Source organism: Haemaphysalis longicornis, unplaced genomic scaffold (genome assembly GCF_048455015.1).
Source record: "Haemaphysalis longicornis isolate Haplotype H1 unplaced genomic scaffold, Haemaphysalis longicornis Haplotype H1 scaffold_4, whole genome shotgun sequence".
NCBI classification, from domain to species: domain Eukaryota; kingdom Metazoa; phylum Arthropoda; class Arachnida; order Ixodida; family Ixodidae; genus Haemaphysalis; species Haemaphysalis longicornis.
In genome coordinates, this window is record NW_027526361.1 from 201,317,824 (window position 1) to 201,335,388 (window position 17,565).

Genomic DNA, 17,565 nt, shown 5'->3' on the forward strand with positions numbered 1-17,565 from the left:
ATCGTCCTGCCCCCGAAAGGCCTCGGCAGTGTGGGCACCCCTCAAGGCTCGGTGATCTCTCCGTTCCTCTTCAACATCGTGATGATCACCGTAGCAGAAGCAATATACAGCGTGCCTAACGTCCATCACTCCATTTACGCTGACGATATAGCACTATGGACTACAGGCGGCCCCGATGCCGACATAGAACACCAGCTTCAACGCGCCATCTCTGCCATTGATGACTGCCTTAGAGGAACAGGTCTCCACTACTCACCTTCGAAATCAGAACTCGTTGTCTACACCCCTCGCACAGCGGGGAGACTGTTACTACCCCCAGGGCTTGCGATCCTCTCGCCCTGTGCACCGAGACTGGACAGCGCATTCCCGAAGTTTCGGAGATCCGCATACTCGGCATGCACATTCACAGCTCGGGCGACAAGACAAACCTCATGACGAAGCTTACACTCAAAACAACAAGTACCCTACGCCTTATACGCCGAGTCTCCACGACCCGAGCAAGAATGCGGGAGGATGGCATGATGCGATTAGTACAGTCTTTCGCCGTCAGCGACATTGCCTACACGGCGGCGTACCACACGTGGACCACGACCGAAAGGGACAAGATAGACGCCATGATACGCAGACTCTACAAACGGACACTCGGACTACGCGAGTCCACAGACAACGAGCGCTTCTCTAATCTTGGGCTTCACAACCGCGTCGATGAAATCATCGAAGCACAAATTGCTGCCCAGCGCGAACGCCTCGCAACCACAAGAACGGAACGCCACATCCTGGAGATCCTCGGCTATGGCCCCCAAGTCACGGGAAGACACCTTTCCAACCTCCCCGACACGATCCGAGCCAATATTCACGTCTGTCCTATCCCTAAGAATATGCACCCTGACCACAACCAGGAACACCGTCAAGCCTGGGCCAAGTTGCTTGTGGAGCAATATGGGGACGACTACCGCACCCACTACGTCGATGCGGCCAAGTACGGCAACGGCCGATACGTGATGGTTGCGATGAACGCCTCCACGGGCCAAGCTACCCAAGCCGCCAGTGCATGCTGCAACAACGCCACTGCGGCCGAAGAGTTGGCTATCGCCCTCGACATAACCGAACCAGACTGCGACACTATCCTCAGTGATTCTCAACAAGCCCTCCGCAACTTCGCAAGAGGACGCATCAACCCCGAAGCCGCCCGCATTATAGAGCGAACAGCAATCTCGCCAGGCCTCCGCAAGGAATTAAGATGGATCCCCGCCCCCGCGGGACATTGTTCACCGTATGCACCGAACCACAATGAGACGGCCCACAGGCAAGCGCGCGCTCTCACCCACCGCAAGTGCCCGTCCGGAGTAGGAATGGTGGACGGCGACTAAATACTCGCTGAGTGGATTCGTAGAAATCCTCAAGAACATAAGGGCTGCTCGCCAGCTATTCCCCTCAACCCACAAATCTCTAAGCAGGGAAGAAGCAGTACACCTACGACGCCTCCAAACTGCATTGGTCCAATGGTCCCCATTTCTTGTGGGGGCGATAGCATCGAGCTGCTGCGTTGACGAAGCCGGCGGGCGAGGCGTGGTAGCGGCTATGACTGGCGAGGCTTAGGTCACCCGTTGGTGTGGCACAGTCTTCTTGTGGCAATAAATGGCATTCTGATGGCATAAAAGGTCCCCTGGTGATGTTCAGTGAGTCCTTGCACATTTCCCGTTCACCTAGAACACTCATTACTATTTGACAAACCAAGTTCGTTCATTTAAAACGTAGAAACACCGAGCGGAGGAAAAACACGTCTGCGTCATTCGGCTCCCTAACGGCTCTTTCTTCACCCTGGAAAAAAACAGTCCTACAAGGTGGGTCTTCTTCCAAACACGTCTGTGCCTGAATTCTCGGCGCCCAGACGCGTGTCGTTGTTCGGCTGTACGCCGCTTACCGAAAAAATGACGTATAACCTGAGACCTTACGTAGGCTGCTCTCCTCATAAACACAGGATTCCGATAATTCTGCGGTCCTCCGCTTACCGTAATTCGGCCGAGGACTGCTAACCAAATGAAAAACGTACAATCTTGGGCCTTAAGTCCTCCGGCCTCCTTTATAATACCGGTTGCCCAAAGAAAACGAATATTGTGCTGCCGGAGGCGCGGTTCACCGTTGAAAGAGCGAATTCGCGGCAGCCGCACTCCGGCCAGTATCCTTTTGAACACCAACTGCGAAAAGAATACGGATATTCTGTGGCCGGTCGCTTGGCGTGCTTCGGCTGAACACCGCTTCCCGAAAGGAAAATGTATCCCTAAACTTGTACTGCGGCAGTTTTTTTTTTCTCAACATCCGCAGCCAAAACTCAATATCTGGCGGCTGGGTAGGAGCCGTTGTGCGGCTGAACACGGGCGGCCGGAGAAATACCGATGCGCTGGATGCCGAATGTTGGCCGTTCATCGTATTATCAGTGGTTGCCAGAACCTGGACATGCCGCTTGGACAGAACCTGGACATGGCCGGTTTCTGGCAGGACATGCCGGAAAGCGGCCATAGACGGGCCGGTCTTGGGACACACTTTCTGTGCCGCCTGGGACAGGACTGTTCGGCCCAAATCAAGCCGGTGTACATTGGCCGGTGATGTTCTGTCCGGCCTTTTTCCGTCAGCCATGTTTCAAGCCGTAGGGCTCCGGCCATTCCAAAGCCACCACTGTACGGCCGAAGTGCGGCCACCGTAAGACAGCCGAGATGTGGTCGTCGGAGTTGAGCCGCTCCAATGCTCCCGGAAATTCGGCCGCGCTGCGGGAATTCGAGTTCAGCCTCAGTGCGTTAACTCTACTGAGGCCGGTGGACCACCACTACATGCCGCGCAAGTTGATGTCTCAGTCGCCCTGTGCAGCAGCACAAACCCATCATTTTGGGTCCACTGCACCCACATCAAAGTGAGCCCGCGCGCAACCACCAGCCGTCCAGCCTTCAGCGCAGCCTTGCTTAATTAGCGTCAGTTGACACCAAAATTTATTTAATAAACAGTGCTCACGAATCGTCGTTCCTTTAATTGCTGGTCCTCTTTTATGTCAAATACAGAAAATATTCAGTTCTTTGTAGAAGTGGAATAGATGTATTGTCACTGTCCTGATATCTTTTGTGGGGCGGCTTACCTGCAATAAATGGGGAAGGAGCGAAGGGGGCGGGAGGCTGTTAAGTTTCACAAGAATGAAAGTGCAGATTTTATCCAATTTCATTTAGGACAATCTTCCTGACCCCTTTTATGCTCTGACTAAATCAACTATTTTTACAACAGCTGCTTGACCAGGTTTGTTGTATATTAAAACCGGCGCGAATACCTTTACGAAGCGTTTTGTACTCCAAAAAAACTGAGGAGCATTCAATTTAGTTTCCTTCACACCAAAACTATGTCCAGTGTTTGCCCATTTTTCTTGCAAACAAATTTTCTACTCGATGAATTTTCCGATGGTCTGTCACAGGGCTGTTCCTAAGAGAGTTCGAACAAGTGTTTTCAATTTCAATTGTTTTTGATGTTGTTTTCAGAAGTTACATGCACACTAATATCCCAACAGAACATATTAATTTTCCTTTAATATCGTACAAAGGTAAAAAATTCAAGACGCGTTGCGAATGACGCCTTGCTTCAGGTGGCTGCAGTTGTATCCCTCTGTATTCATGCAAGGAAAGGCGTAAGAGTAGAGGTTCATAATTTGTTTAAAATCAATAACATAGCAATGTTAGTATGAATACGGCAAACCTTGTATACTGCAACGAATAAAACAATGAATATTTCATTGGTAAAGTTTGCATGCCTAAGGTTCTCAACCCGTCGGAGGCGAACTTGCGGATCCGCAAGTTTATTTACTTTTTGAATGATTTATTTATTTAGTTATTTATTTATTTGATTTATTTTTTATCTTTATTGATGTATTTATTTATTTACCTATTTATTTATTTGTTTATTCTGATACCTGCTTGTTTGCATGCATTACAGCCGGGAGATACGTAACACTAAGCATCAAATGAGAGACCAAATAACAAAATATTTCCACAAAGCGTGGTGAACATCATCATTATAAACTGTTGGTACAATCATACGTGGAAGATATTTAAACTCTCGTATTGATCTAAGATAAAATGAATCGCACGAGGCGTCACCTCTACAGGGAAGTTAATAATTTGCTTCAGGCTAGCGGTCCCACTTTGGAATATGTAGAATGGCGCTTGGATATACTTCTCCCCTTCTATTGCAGTTTTGGAATGATAGATATTACGAAAAAATTTCAACCTCAGGTTTCGTCTATGATCTTTCCCGTCTTACCATTTAAGTTCACTTTGACTTTCCCTCATCCTACGTTGAGAGTGCGAATACCTAATACGAATCGCACTGCCCTGTTTTGTATGTTTTCGAGCGTATCAACGAGCTGTTTGCTGTAGGGATCCAATAAAACACATGGGTAGTCCTACATTGAGCGCACATGAGTGAAATACGGTTGTTCTTTTAAGTTAGGTGGAGGTTCGCTGAAATTTTATCTCGGAAAGCCAAATGCACGTGCTGCCACAGCTTTTGTGTTGTGAACGTGCCTATTTAACCTCTAAACTCTCATGAATAAACTCCTAGCTATTTATATTACCCGGTCGTTCTTAAACCAGTGCACTTTACGGTATAATAATTCAATTGGAATGAAGGTTTTTTTGTAAAGGTGACGTTAACCCTCTTTTTAACATCCAACGACTTTTCTGAATCAGCACACCAGGTTGGTATTAAATTAGAACCGTGCTGCAGATATTCGGAATCACCTTCATTCGCTATAGTCCTGTAAACTACACAGTCAGTCGCTAGAAGTCTGAACGAAGATTTGAGGCCTACAGTAATAACATTTATATATAACAGAAACAAAAGAGGGCCCGCAACTGACCGTTGGGAAATTCCTGAGGTCAAGGAAACATATCAGGACGAACAAGGATTGAGAGCGGCCGACTGCTGTCTTAGACAGATGTACCCGGATATCCATGCTATAACCGATTCATTCGAGTTTATAACCCGCAATGTACTAACAAGAAGCTGATATGGAACACTTCCAAATGCTTTTTTTTGCAGTACAAGAAAATACAGTCAACAGCTTTCAGCTTATCTATTGCTAGTGCCAAATCGCGCGTAAACTAAACAAGCTGCGTTGAGCAAGAAAAAACCGACGAAATCCGTGTTTTCTAGGATGCTGGCGATTATGTTTAAACAAAAGAGTCATTTCCGAAGTGTAGCTAAGCTCACCTTCAAACACCGCCACTAAATTAGCATCCAGGCTTCGTCATTCACAAGGTCCTGTTTTTATGGCAAATTTAAAATAACACGTCTTTCTAAATAAACAATCATAAAATCCCGTGAAGCAGGGCAGGAAGTTGATCCTATGAATGCACGAGTTTAGCCTCTTCTACGTTTATCACCAACAAAATAGTGCGACATTTTTTGTTGCAGTAATATTTTAACAAGAATAGCCACAAACTTGCGCTTTTGCGTGCCTTGCCTTTCTTTGGTGTGGAGTCCTTGACATGGTGCCCGTTGAGCTCCTGAGTGACGGCCGCTTACTCAACGCCCATTAAGGCAACTCATATTTCTGAACCACCTCCACCTTCGGTCGAACATCTCTGCCGGGTCGATGTCTCCAGTGGTCTCCATTTCTTGAGGGGGCGAATAGCCTCGAGATGATGCGTCGACGAAGCCGGCGGGCGAGGCGTGGTAGTGGGTTTGACTGGCTAGGCTTAGCTCACCCGTCGGTGTGGTTCAGTTTTCTTGTGGCAATAAATGACCTTCTGATGGCATAAAAAGTCCCCTGGTCATGTCCAGTGAGTCATTGCACATTGCCCGTTCACCTAGAACACGCATTACTGTTTGACGAACGAGGTTCGTTCATTTAAACCGTAGAAATACCGAGCGGATAAAAAACGCGTCTGGTCATTCGGCTCCCTAACGGCTCTTTCTTAACCCGTGGAAAAACTGGCCTACGCCGGCGGGGCTCCTTCAAACACGTCTGCGCATGAATTCTCGTCGCCCAGTCCCGTAGCGTTGTACGGCTGTACTCCGCTTACCGAAAGAATAACATATAACCTGAGACCTTACGTAGGCTGGTCTCCTAATTCAAACACCGGTTGCAAAAAATTCTGCGGCCGTTCGCTTGCCGTAATTCGGCCAAGGACCGCTAACTGAATGAGAAATGTACATTCTGGGGCCGTGCGTCGGCCGGTCTCCTGTATAACACCGGTTGCCGAAGAAAACGAAGATTCTGCCGCCTTACGCGCGGTTCACCGTTGAAAGAGCGAATGCGAGGCAGCCATGCTCCATCCGGTCTCCTTTTGAACACCAACTGCCACAAGAATACGAATATTCTGTGGCTGGTCGCTTGCCGTGCTTCAGCTGAGCACCGCTTCCCGAAGGAACAACAGATGCCCTAAAGCCGTACTGCGGCCATTCTGTTTCTCAACATCGGAAGCCGAAAGTGAACTGAATAGCCGGCAGCCGGGTAGCTGCCAATGTGCGTCTAAATACGGGAAGCAGGAGCAATACTGAAGCGCTGTTTGCCGAATGTTGGCCGCTCACCGTATGATCAGTGGCTTCCAGATCCTGGATGCTGGTCGGACATGCCAGAAAGCGGCCATAGACGAGCCGGTCTTGGGACAGACTTTCTATGCCGCCTGTGAAGCAAGCAAACAAGCAAATTATAAATAATATAACTAATAAATTAATCAATTATTAATAATTATAACTCAAACAAATAAATAATTAGATTTATTTATCCGAGTTCTCTGTTAAGAGAACTCGGATAAATAAGTCTAATAAGAGAAAAGAGAAAAACCCGAGCTTCTCTTCAATCTGAGTTAACTTTTCACTGGTTCACGTGGTACTACCGCGTTATCTTTATAGGCAATGCTCAACTAGAAAATCAAGGAAGAAGAATCCGTTAGCTAACTAAGCGAATTGCACGACAGCATACGTCTACCGATGACTGTTCGCATGTGCCTATTGCCCGAAGGAAACTAGACTTTTTCAATGGCAGAGCGTGTCATACCTTCCGGGGAACAAACGTTTTGCCTTCACAGTTCTCTTTACATTCGTAACTTCTAGCACTTGCAAAACACACGCTTCCGCATTTTTATGATTCCGTTAGGTACAGCAAGTTGTCTGCAAAAGACCGGTCGTGATGCTGCGTCCGAAGCTCCTCTAGGGACAAATCCTCATGCTTTTTGCTACTGTGTAGAACGTACGCTAGTTGCAGACCATAGTTCCCATAAAACAAACAAAAACCGGCAATAGCCTTGTGTTTGCGCTTAAAGCATTGGTCCTCACGAATAGTTATGTCTGAGCCACGCGTGGTGTTCATTCCAAGGAATTTGGCATGCTAAAGAAGGTTGTTGAGACGAAACCTGCAACAAGGCAGGTTTCGTACATGTGAGGGCCTTGTAATGCCGATTACCCCGTGCAACTGATTACCCCGTACCCTCATAGTAAAAATAATAAATGGGTTTTCCAATCACCTAAACTACAAGCAGTCAGCCATGAAGGGCAGGGCACGAGATGTATGTAGTTCTAGTATTTTTGAACGGGCTACTTCAAAATATATCTTTTACAACACAGTGATGAGTGCCGATGTCTCTTTAGTGTCCACCGCCCAATTTATTTAATTTAAGTTTCACCTTACGGCCGTGTTTTCGAGGTCAACAGCTGCATGTATTTTCCGTATATCTTCCCAACAACCGTATGCTCTAAAAATATGGTCGTGCCTATTGTTTTTCAACAAATAAAACAGCAATAATTTTTATTTGTTCATTTAGATTACAGCATGGACAATCTTGTTTAATATCGCTGTTGTTATTGCCAATTAGAACTTGTGGTGCAAAAACAGACGCACCACCACTGAAATCAAACGAGCTAGAAGGTTGTTCCCGAAAGCGACTAAGAACTTTGCTCTGGCGCATGTGTACCTGCACAGATTGCGCTGTGTTTATTTGCAAATGCGAAATAAGCACAATTTCGAGTTCCAGCGACCTATAGTTAAGGTATATTGGATGGTGGATTTTTGTGATTTGTCACTAGCTTTCCACATTTACACGCACAATAATTCAGTCTTCAAAAGATTTCCGCAGGATGCACCATTCTCAATCGCCTCCATCTTTGGCTCCCGGTTTATGTCCCTCCAACCCATACCAGAGCAAGCAACCTACGAAAGCCCATCACTGTAAGGCCAATACTTCCTTCTTAACGTGTACTCCATTACCTGCAACGGATCATATCCCGCGCCACTAGTCACAACGACTGATTACCAATCTCCGGGAAACGTCTCTACTTGCACGCACCCAGCTTTCGGCTCCAAAACCCGCACGCAAAAACTGTCATTGATTTACCATCCCCAAACTCGCGTGGCTCCCTCACCTTCCCCACTGACAACCTATCTGTGGGAGAAGATGCGGCCGTAGCTTCCCCTACCTAAAACACAACATCTTAAACAATTATCAGACCACTCAGCGACGCTTCCAAGCAGGTCATATCCCGTTTTTTTTCTCCCAAACTCTTTCCAATAAAATCCGCCGCCTACCCCACAGCTAAACCGCTAGCTCAAGAACAGACTACGCGAGCACGCCCTCCCTTTAGTCTTACCTATGGTGATGAAAGCTGCCATAACCGCTCCTAACCTTTCAGGCAATCACTTAACATTACCTGCACTACGAAAGAAATGTTCTCCTTCCACCTATCCCTCTCGGGAACAAAAGGCCGCATTTAGCGTAGCATTTAAATAGCCTCTCTCCCGTTCCTTTTGATCGACCACAAACTCCCTTCCCAATGCTGCGCTCAACGATGCACCGCCTGCGGCATCAGACACCCACAATAGTTACCTATGTGAGTGTCATCCATTCCTTTCCAATTATAGTGGGCAGCATCGAACTAGGAGGTGGCCTTGGGGGAGCTCAAGCCTTGTCACCGAACTCGTGCTCGTTACTACGGCTATGAAATTTGAGGGGGGGCTCCAGGTCCTCGCTCTCCATTCTAACTGGCTCTGGGCTTCTGTGCTGAATGAGGAGGTCTCTTGGTTCTCTAACCACAGGAGCGTCACCAGCAGCCGCAAAAAAACGCTGTAGCTAGACCTGGCACATGCACTCAGCGCCACTGTCATTTCCTTGCGTTTGTGTGCTTCAAAGAGTACTTCACAGCTCTAGATTTTACATAAATATTTATCAAAGACGGTAACAGCAAAACGTGGGGAAGGATGTGTTCGCTTGTCTGCATTCTTCTCAAAAAATCACATTACGGCAAGGTTGTCCTTCTGGACAAATGTACAAACTCATGTATATATATATATATATATCTATATAGAGATCATGAGGTTCGATGGGCCAGTATAAAAATAGTGAAAGAAGTCGACTGACACGTTTCCCGTTTTTCACCGTTTTCCCCCTTTCACTATATATATAAATATATATATATATATATATATATATATATATATATATATATATATATATATAGCGAATCAGAAAATGGGAAATGAGGGGCTCTGTGAAATAAGACAGAAAATAGGGGTTGGCAGTCAAGAAAACCTCGGAAAGCAAAGGGGAGGTTGTGGTGGGTCATAGAAAGAGATGATGAATTTTTTGAGTCGAAAAGAAAGTGGTGAAAAAATGCCCGCCGGGTGGGATACGAACCCACGACCTCCAGAATACCGGTCTGGTGCGATAACCACTACGCTACCGGCGGGGCTGTTTCCCCAGCACTTTCTCGGGTATATATATATATATATATATATATATATATATATATATATATATAACACAGAAATAAGGGTTGGCAGTCGAGAAAACCTCGGAAAGCAAAGGGGAGGATGTGGTAGATCATTGAAACAGATTAAGAATTTGGAAAGAAAGAAAGAAAGTGAAGAAAAAATGCCCGCCAGGTGGGATCCGAACCCACGACCTCCAGAATACCGGTCTGGTGCGATAACCACTACGCTACCGGCGGGGCGATTTTCCCATTCACTTTCTGGGGTATTTATGTTAGGTATGTTTGTTTCCTGTGCTTGGGGGTGGTAGCCAGCGCCATTCGGACTAATCGGGGTGAAGGGGACCTTCTTTTTAACCCCCGGGTCGTGACTCGAGTGTCTACGACATGTCCAGAGTGGTCGACCAGCTTTGAACCCTCTTAAGCTCCCTTTGGCAACAAGACTGCCAGAACAGAGGCCCTCGCTATGCATGTAGCGAATCAGAATAGGAAATGAGGGGCTCGTTGAAAATAACACAGAAATAAGGGTTGGCAGTCGAGAAAACCTCGGAAAGCAAAGGGGAGGATGTGGTAGATCATTGAAACAGATTAAGAATTTGGAAAGAAAGAAAGAAAGTGAAGAAAAAATGCCCGCCAGGTGGGATCCGAACCCACGACCTCCAGAATACCGGTCTGGTGCGATAACCACTACGCTACCGGCGGGGCGATTTTCCCATTCACTTTCTGGGGTATTTATGTTAGGTATGTTTGTTTCCTGTGCTTGGGGGTGGTAGCCAGCGCCATTCGGACTAATCGGGGTGAAGGGGACCTTCTTTTTAACCCCCGGGTCGTGACTCGAGTGTCTACGACATGTCCAGAGTGGTCGACCAGCTTTGAACCCTCTTAAGCTCCCTTTGGCAACAAGACTGCCAGAACAGAGGCCCTCGCTATGCATGTAGCGAATCAGAATAGGAAATGAGGGGCTCGTTTAAAATAACACAGAAATAAGGGTTGGCAGTCGAGAAAACCTCGGAAAGCAAAGGGGAGGATGTGGTAGATCATTGAAACAGATTAAGAATTTGGAAAGAAAGAAAGAAAGTGAAGAAAAAATGCCCGCCAGGTGGGATCCGAACCCACGACCTCCAGCATACCGGTCTGGTGCGATAACCACTACGCTACCGGCGGGGCGATTTTCCCATTCACTTTCTGGGGTATTTATGTTAGGTATGTTTGTTTCCTGTGCTTGGGGGTGGTAGCCAGCGCCATTCGGACTAATCGGGGTGAAGGGGACCTTCTTTTTAACCCCCGGGTCGTGACTCGAGTGTCTACGACATGTCCAGAGTGGTCGACCAGCTTTGAACCCTCTTAAGCTCCCTTTGGCAACAAGACTGCCAGAACAGAGGCCCTCGCTATGCATGTAGCGAATCAGAATAGGAAATGAGGGGCTTGTTGAAAATAACACAGAAATAAGGGTTGGCAGTCGAGAAAACCTCGGAAAGCAAAGGGGAGGATGTGGTAGATCATTGAAACAGATTAAGAATTTGGAAAGAAAGAAAGAAAGTGAAGAAAAAATGCCCGCCAGGTGGGATCCGAACCCACGACCTCCAGAATACCGGTCTGGTGCGATAACCACTACGCTACCGGCGGGGCGATTTTCCCATTCACTTTCTGGGGTATTTATGTTAGGTATGTTTGTTTCCTGTGCTTGGGGGTGGTAGCCAGCGCCATTCGGACTAATCGGGGTGAAGGGGACCTTCTTTTTAACCCCCGGGTCGTGACTCGAGTGTCTACGACATGTCCAGAGTGGTCGACCAGCTTTGAACCCTCTTAAGCTCCCTTTGGCAACAAGACTGCCAGAACAGAGGCCCTCGCTATGCATGTAGCGAATCAGAATAGGAAATGAGGGGCTCGTTGAAAATAACACAGAAATAAGGGTTGGCAGTCGAGAAAACCTCGGAAAGCAAAGGGGAGGATGTGGTAGATCATTGAAACAGATTAAGAATTTGGAAAGAAAGAAAGAAAGTGAAGAAAAAATGCCCGCCAGGTGGGATCCGAACCCACGACCTCCAGAATACCAGTCTGGTGCGATAACCACTACGCTACCGGCGGGGCGATTTTCCCATTCACTTTCTGGGGTATTTATGTTAGGTATGTTTGTTTCCTGTGCTTGGGGGTGGTAGCCAGCGCCATTCGGACTAATCGGGGTGAAGGGGACCTTCTTTTTAACCCCCGGGTCGTGACTCGAGTGTCTACGACATGTCCAGAGTGGTCGACCAGCTTTGAACCCTCTTAAGCTCCCTTTGGCAACAAGACTGCCAGAACAGAGGCCCTCGCTATGCATGTAGCGAATCAGAATAGGAAATGAGGGGCTCGTTGAAAATAACACAGAAATAAGGGTTGGCAGTCGAGAAAACCTCGGAAAGCAAAGGGGAGGATGTGGTAGATCATTGAAACAGATTAAGAATTTGGAAAGAAAGAAAGAAAGTGAAGAAAAAATGCCCGCCAGGTGGGATCCGAACCCACGACCTCCAGAATACCGGTCTGGTGCGATAACCACTACGCTACCGGCGGGGCGATTTTCCCATTCACTTTCTGGGGTATTTATGTTAGGTATGTTTGTTTCCTGTGCTTGGGGGTGGTAGCCAGCGCCATTCGGACTAATCGGGGTGAAGGGGACCTTCTTTTTAACCCCCGGGTCGTGACTCGAGTGTCTACGACATGTCCAGAGTGGTCGACCAGCTTTGAACCCTCTTAAGCTCCCTTTGGCAACAAGACTGCCAGAACAGAGGCCCTCGCTATGCATGTAGCGAATCAGAATAGGAAATGAGGGGCTCGTTGAAAATAACACAGAAATAAGGGTTGGCAGTTGAGAAAACCTCGGAAAGCAAAGGGGAGGATGTGGTAGATCATTGAAACAGATTAAGAATTTGGAAAGAAAGAAAGAAAGTGAAGAAAAAATGCCCGCCAGGTGGGATCCGAACCCACGACCTCCAGAATACCGGTCTGGTGCGATAACCACTACGCTACCGGCGGGGCGATTTTCCCATTCACTTTCTGGGGTATTTATGTTAGGTATGTTTGTTTCCTGTGCTTGGGGGTGGTAGCCAGCGCCATTCGGACTAATCGGGGTGAAGGGGACCTTCTTTTTAACCCCCGGGTCGTGACTCGAGTGTCTACGACATGTCCAGAGTGGTCGACCAGCTTTGAACCCTCTTAAGCTCCCTTTGGCAACAAGACTGCCAGAACAGAGGCCCTCGCTATGCATGTAGCGAATCAGAATAGGAAATGAGGGGCTCGTTGAAAATAACACAGAAATAAGGGTTGGCAGTCGAGAAAACCTCGGAAAGCAAAGGGGAGGATGTGGTAGATCATTGAAACAGATTAAGAATTTGGAAAGAAAGAAAGAAAGTGAAGAAAAAATGCCCGCCAGGTGGGATCCGAACCCACGACCTCCAGAATACCGGTCTGGTGCGATAACCACTACGCTACCGGCGGGGCGATTTTCCCATTCACTTTCTGGGGTATTTATGTTAGGTATGTTTGTTTCCTGTGCTTGGGGGTGGTAGCCAGCGCCATTCGGACTAATCGGGGTGAAGGGGACCTTCTTTTTAACCCCCGGGTCGTGACTCGAGTGTCTACGACATGTCCAGAGTGGTCGACCAGCTTTGAACCCTCTTAAGCTCCCTTTGGCAACAAGACTGCCAGAACAGAGGCCCTCGCTATGCATGTAGCGAATCAGAATAGGAAATGAGGGGCTCGTTGAAAATAGCACAGAAATAAGGGTTGGCAGTCGAGAAAACCTCGGAAAGCAAAGGGGAGGATGTGGTAGATCATTGAAACAGATAAGAATTTGGAAAGAAAGAAAGAAAGTGAAGAAAAAATGCCCGCCAGGTGGGATCCGAATCCAAATTCTTAATCTGTTTCAATGATCTACCACATCCTCCCCTTTGCTTTCCGAGGTTTTCTCGACTGCCAACCCTTATTTCTGTGTTATTTTCAACGAGCCCCTCATTTCCTATTCTGATTCGCTACATGCATAGCGAGGGCCTCTGTTCTGGCAGTCTTGTTGCCAAAGGGAGCTTAAGAGGGTTCAAAGCTGGTCGACCACTCTGGACATGTCGTAGACACTCGAGTCACGACCCGGGGGTTAAAAAGAAGGTCCCCTTCACCCCGATTAGTCCGAATGGCGCTGGCTACCACCCCCAAGCACAGGAAACAAACATACCTAACATAAATACCCCAGAAAGTGAATGGGAAAATCGCCCCGCCGGTAGCGTAGTGGTTATCGCACCAGACCGGTATTCTGGAGGTCGTGGGTTCGGATCCCACCTGGCGGGCATTTTTTCTTCACTTTCTTTCTTTCTTTCCAAATTCTTAATCTGTTTCAATGATCTACCACATCCTCCCCTTTGCTTTCCGAGGTTTTCTCGACTACCAACCCTTATTTCTGTGTTATTTTCAACGAGCCCCTCATTTCCTATTCTGATTCGCTACATGCATAGCGAGGGCCTCTGTTCTGGCAGTCTTGTTGCCAAAGGGAGCTTAAGAGGGTTCAAAGCTGGTCGACCACTCTGGACATGTCGTAGACACTCGAGTCACGACCGGGGGTTAAAAAGAAGGTCCCCTTCACTCCGATTAGTCCGAATGGCGCTGGCTACCACCCCCAAGCACAGGAAACAAACATACCTAACATAAATACCCCAGAAAGTGAATGGGAAAATCGCCCCGCCGGTAGCGTAGTGGTTATCGCACCAGACCGGTATTCTGGAGGTCGTGGGTTCGGATCCCACCTGGCGGGCATTTTTTCTTCACTTTCTTTCTTTCTTTCCAAATTCTTAATCTGTTTCAATGATCTACCACATCCTCCCCTTTGCTTTCCGAGGTTTTCTCGACTGCCATCCCTTATTTCTGTGTTATTTTCAACGAGCCCCTCATTTCCTATTCTGATTCGCTACATGCATAGCGAGGGCCTCTGTTCTGGCAGTCTTGTTGCCAAAGGTAGCTTAAGAGGGTTCAAAGCTGGTCGACCACTCTGGACATGTCGTAGACACTCGAGTCACGAACCGGGGGTTAAAAAGAAGGTCCCCTTCACCCCGATTAGTCCGAATGGCGCTGGCTACCACCCCCAAGCACAGGAAACAAACATACCTAACATAAATACCCCAGAAAGTGAATGGGAAAATCGCCCCGCCGGTAGCGTAGTGGTTATCGCACCAGACCGGTATTCTGGAGGTCGTGGGTTCGGATCCCACCTGGCGGGCATTTTTTCTTCACTTTCTTTCTTTCTTTCCAAATTCTTAATCTGTTTCAATGATCTACCACATCCTCCCCTTTGCTTTCCGAGGTTTTCTCGACTGCCAACCCTTATTTCTGTGTTATTTTCAACGAGCCCCTCATTTCCTATTCTGATTCGCTACATGCATAGCGAGGGCCTCTGTTCTGGCAGTCTTGTTGCCAAAGGGAGCTTAAGAGGGTTCGACGCAGGTCGACCACTCTCGTGATGTAGACACTCGAGTCAAGGCCCTTGTGTTAAAGAGCAGGTCCCCTTCACCTCGAGAAGTCGGAATGACGCTGGCTACCACCCCCAAGCACAGCCGGAAAAAATTACACTGACATAAATACCCCAGAAAGTGGACGGAAAAAATAGCCCCGCCGGTAGCGTAGTGGTTATCGCACCAGACCAAAATTCTGGAGGTCGTGGGTTGGGATCCCACCTGGCGGGCATTTTTTATCCACTTTCTTTCTTTCCAAATTCTTAATCTCTTTCGATTACCTGCCATATCCTCCCCTTTGGTACCTGGGGTATTCCTTACTGCCAACTCTTATTTCTGTCTTATTTCAACGAGCCCCTCATGTCCTATTCTGATCCGCTACGTGCATAGCGAGTGCCTCTGTTTTGGCAGTCTTGGCGCCATAGGGAGCTGAAGAGGGTTCGACGCTGGTCGACCACTCTCGACACGTCTTAGACACTCCAGTCACGGCCCGGAGGTTAAAAAGGAGGTCCCCTTAACCCCGAGAAGTCGGAGTGGCACTGACTACCACCCCCAAGTACAGGAAAAAAATACATTGACATAAATACCCCAGAAAGTTGTGGGGAAAAATAGCCCCGCCAGTAGCTTAGTGGTGATCGCACCACACAGGTATTCTGGAGGTCGTGGGTTCGGATCCCACTTGGCGGGCATTTTTTCTTCAATTTCTGTCTTTCCAAATTCTTTATCTGTTTCTATGACCTGCCATATCCTCCCCTTTCTTCGTAAGGTTTTCTTCACTGCCAACCCTTATTTCTTTCTTATTTTAACGAGCCCGTCATTTCCTACTCTGATCCGCTGTATGTATGTGTATATATATATATATATATATATATATATATATATATATATATATATATATACAAAAATACGTTAACATAAATACCCGAGAAAGTGCTGGGGAAACAGCCCCGCCGGTAGCGTAGTGGTTATCGCACCAGACCGGTATTCTGGAGGTCGTGGGTTCGGATCCCACCCGGCGGGCATTTTTTCACCACTTTCTTTTCGACTCAAAAAATTCTTCATCTCTTTCTATGACCCACCACAACCTCCCCTTTGCTTTCCGAGGTTTTCTTGACTGCCAACCCTTATTTTCTGTCTTATTTCACGGAGCCCCTCATTTCCCATTTTCTGATTCGCTATATATATATACAGGGTGTCCCAGCTATCATGCACCAAGATTTAAAAAAAGAGAAATTGCGTAACTCGAAGAAAACCTAGTGCATAATGTTTGCAGTACTGTGAAGAAGCGTAGAGTAATTTTTTCGTTAATGAGACTTAATTAATTAATTGTAATTAATTATCTAACTCGAGAAATACTGTCCTAATCACTAAAGTGTCAATGAGGCACTTGTAGATAACCACGAGGGGCATCTAACTGCGCTATTTTCAGCGACGAACTAATTGCGTACTCATTTATTCTGACTGATAAAGGAAACCCGCGAAATATGAAAAATACCACGTGACGACGCTTACGCGCACATTGTAAAGCAGCGTCCCCAAACAAAGCTGATGTAAAGCAACTGCTTCGCGTGTTACCCGCCCGAAGAGACAGCGCATCACCTTGATATTAGCATGCATGGAAGGAGCAGCAGCAGCAAGATGCGCGGGACGCGTGTGCAGATAAGTAACAAACTCGGTCGCATTTCTTCTTTCTTTCTTTTGTCTATATCATTCTGGCTAACTCAGAGGCAGCCTGTTTGAGGGCGTTGCTTTACGGTGCGCGCGGAGGCGCCGTCACGTGGTATTTTTCATATTTCGCGGGTTTCCTCTATCAGTCAGAATAAATGAGTACGCAATTAGTTCGTCGCTGAAAATACCGCAGTTAGATTCCCGTCGTGGTTACCTACAAGTGGCTCATTGACACTTTAGTGATTAGGACAGTATTTCTCGAGTTAGATAATTAATTACAATTAGTTAATTAAGTCTTATTAAAGAAAAAAATACTGTGCGCTTCTTCACAGTACTGCGAACATTATGCACCTGGTTTCTTTTGAGGTACGCCTTTACTCTTTTTTTAAATCTTGGTGCATGATAGCTGGGACACCCTGTATATATATATATGTATATATATATATATATATATATATATATATATATATATATATATATATATATTGAGAGACAGAGCTCCGAGATGCTGAAGGACCACTTTTAATTAGGCTCCCGAGCACAGGCCACCGAAAGACGGAACTGACCGGGGATGATGATGGTTATACACAGATGACAGTGGCGGTGGGTTTGGATGGGTAGAAGGGACAGAGGGATTGACCCTCCGTGTTCCACACTGGATATAACAATGTCATGTCGCTTCCAC

General features: G+C 47.1%; 3 non-coding genes across 3 annotated transcripts; 1 reads left to right on the plus strand and 2 right to left on the minus strand.

Moving 5' to 3' along the window:
- Positions 1–9,647: 9,647 nt before the first annotated feature.
- On the minus strand, positions 9,648–9,720 carry Trnat-ggu (transfer RNA threonine (anticodon GGU)). The gene has a single exon. It is a non-coding gene; the product is annotated as a tRNA-Thr (tRNA).
- Positions 9,721–11,756: 2,036 nt separating this feature from the next.
- On the minus strand, positions 11,757–11,829 carry Trnat-ggu (transfer RNA threonine (anticodon GGU)). Its single transcript has one exon. It is a non-coding gene; the product is annotated as a tRNA-Thr (tRNA).
- A 3,540-nt stretch (positions 11,830–15,369) lies between these two features.
- On the plus strand, positions 15,370–15,442 carry Trnaf-aaa (transfer RNA phenylalanine (anticodon AAA)). Its single transcript has one exon. It is a non-coding gene; the product is annotated as a tRNA-Phe (tRNA).
- The last annotated feature ends 2,123 nt before the right edge of the window (positions 15,443–17,565 follow it).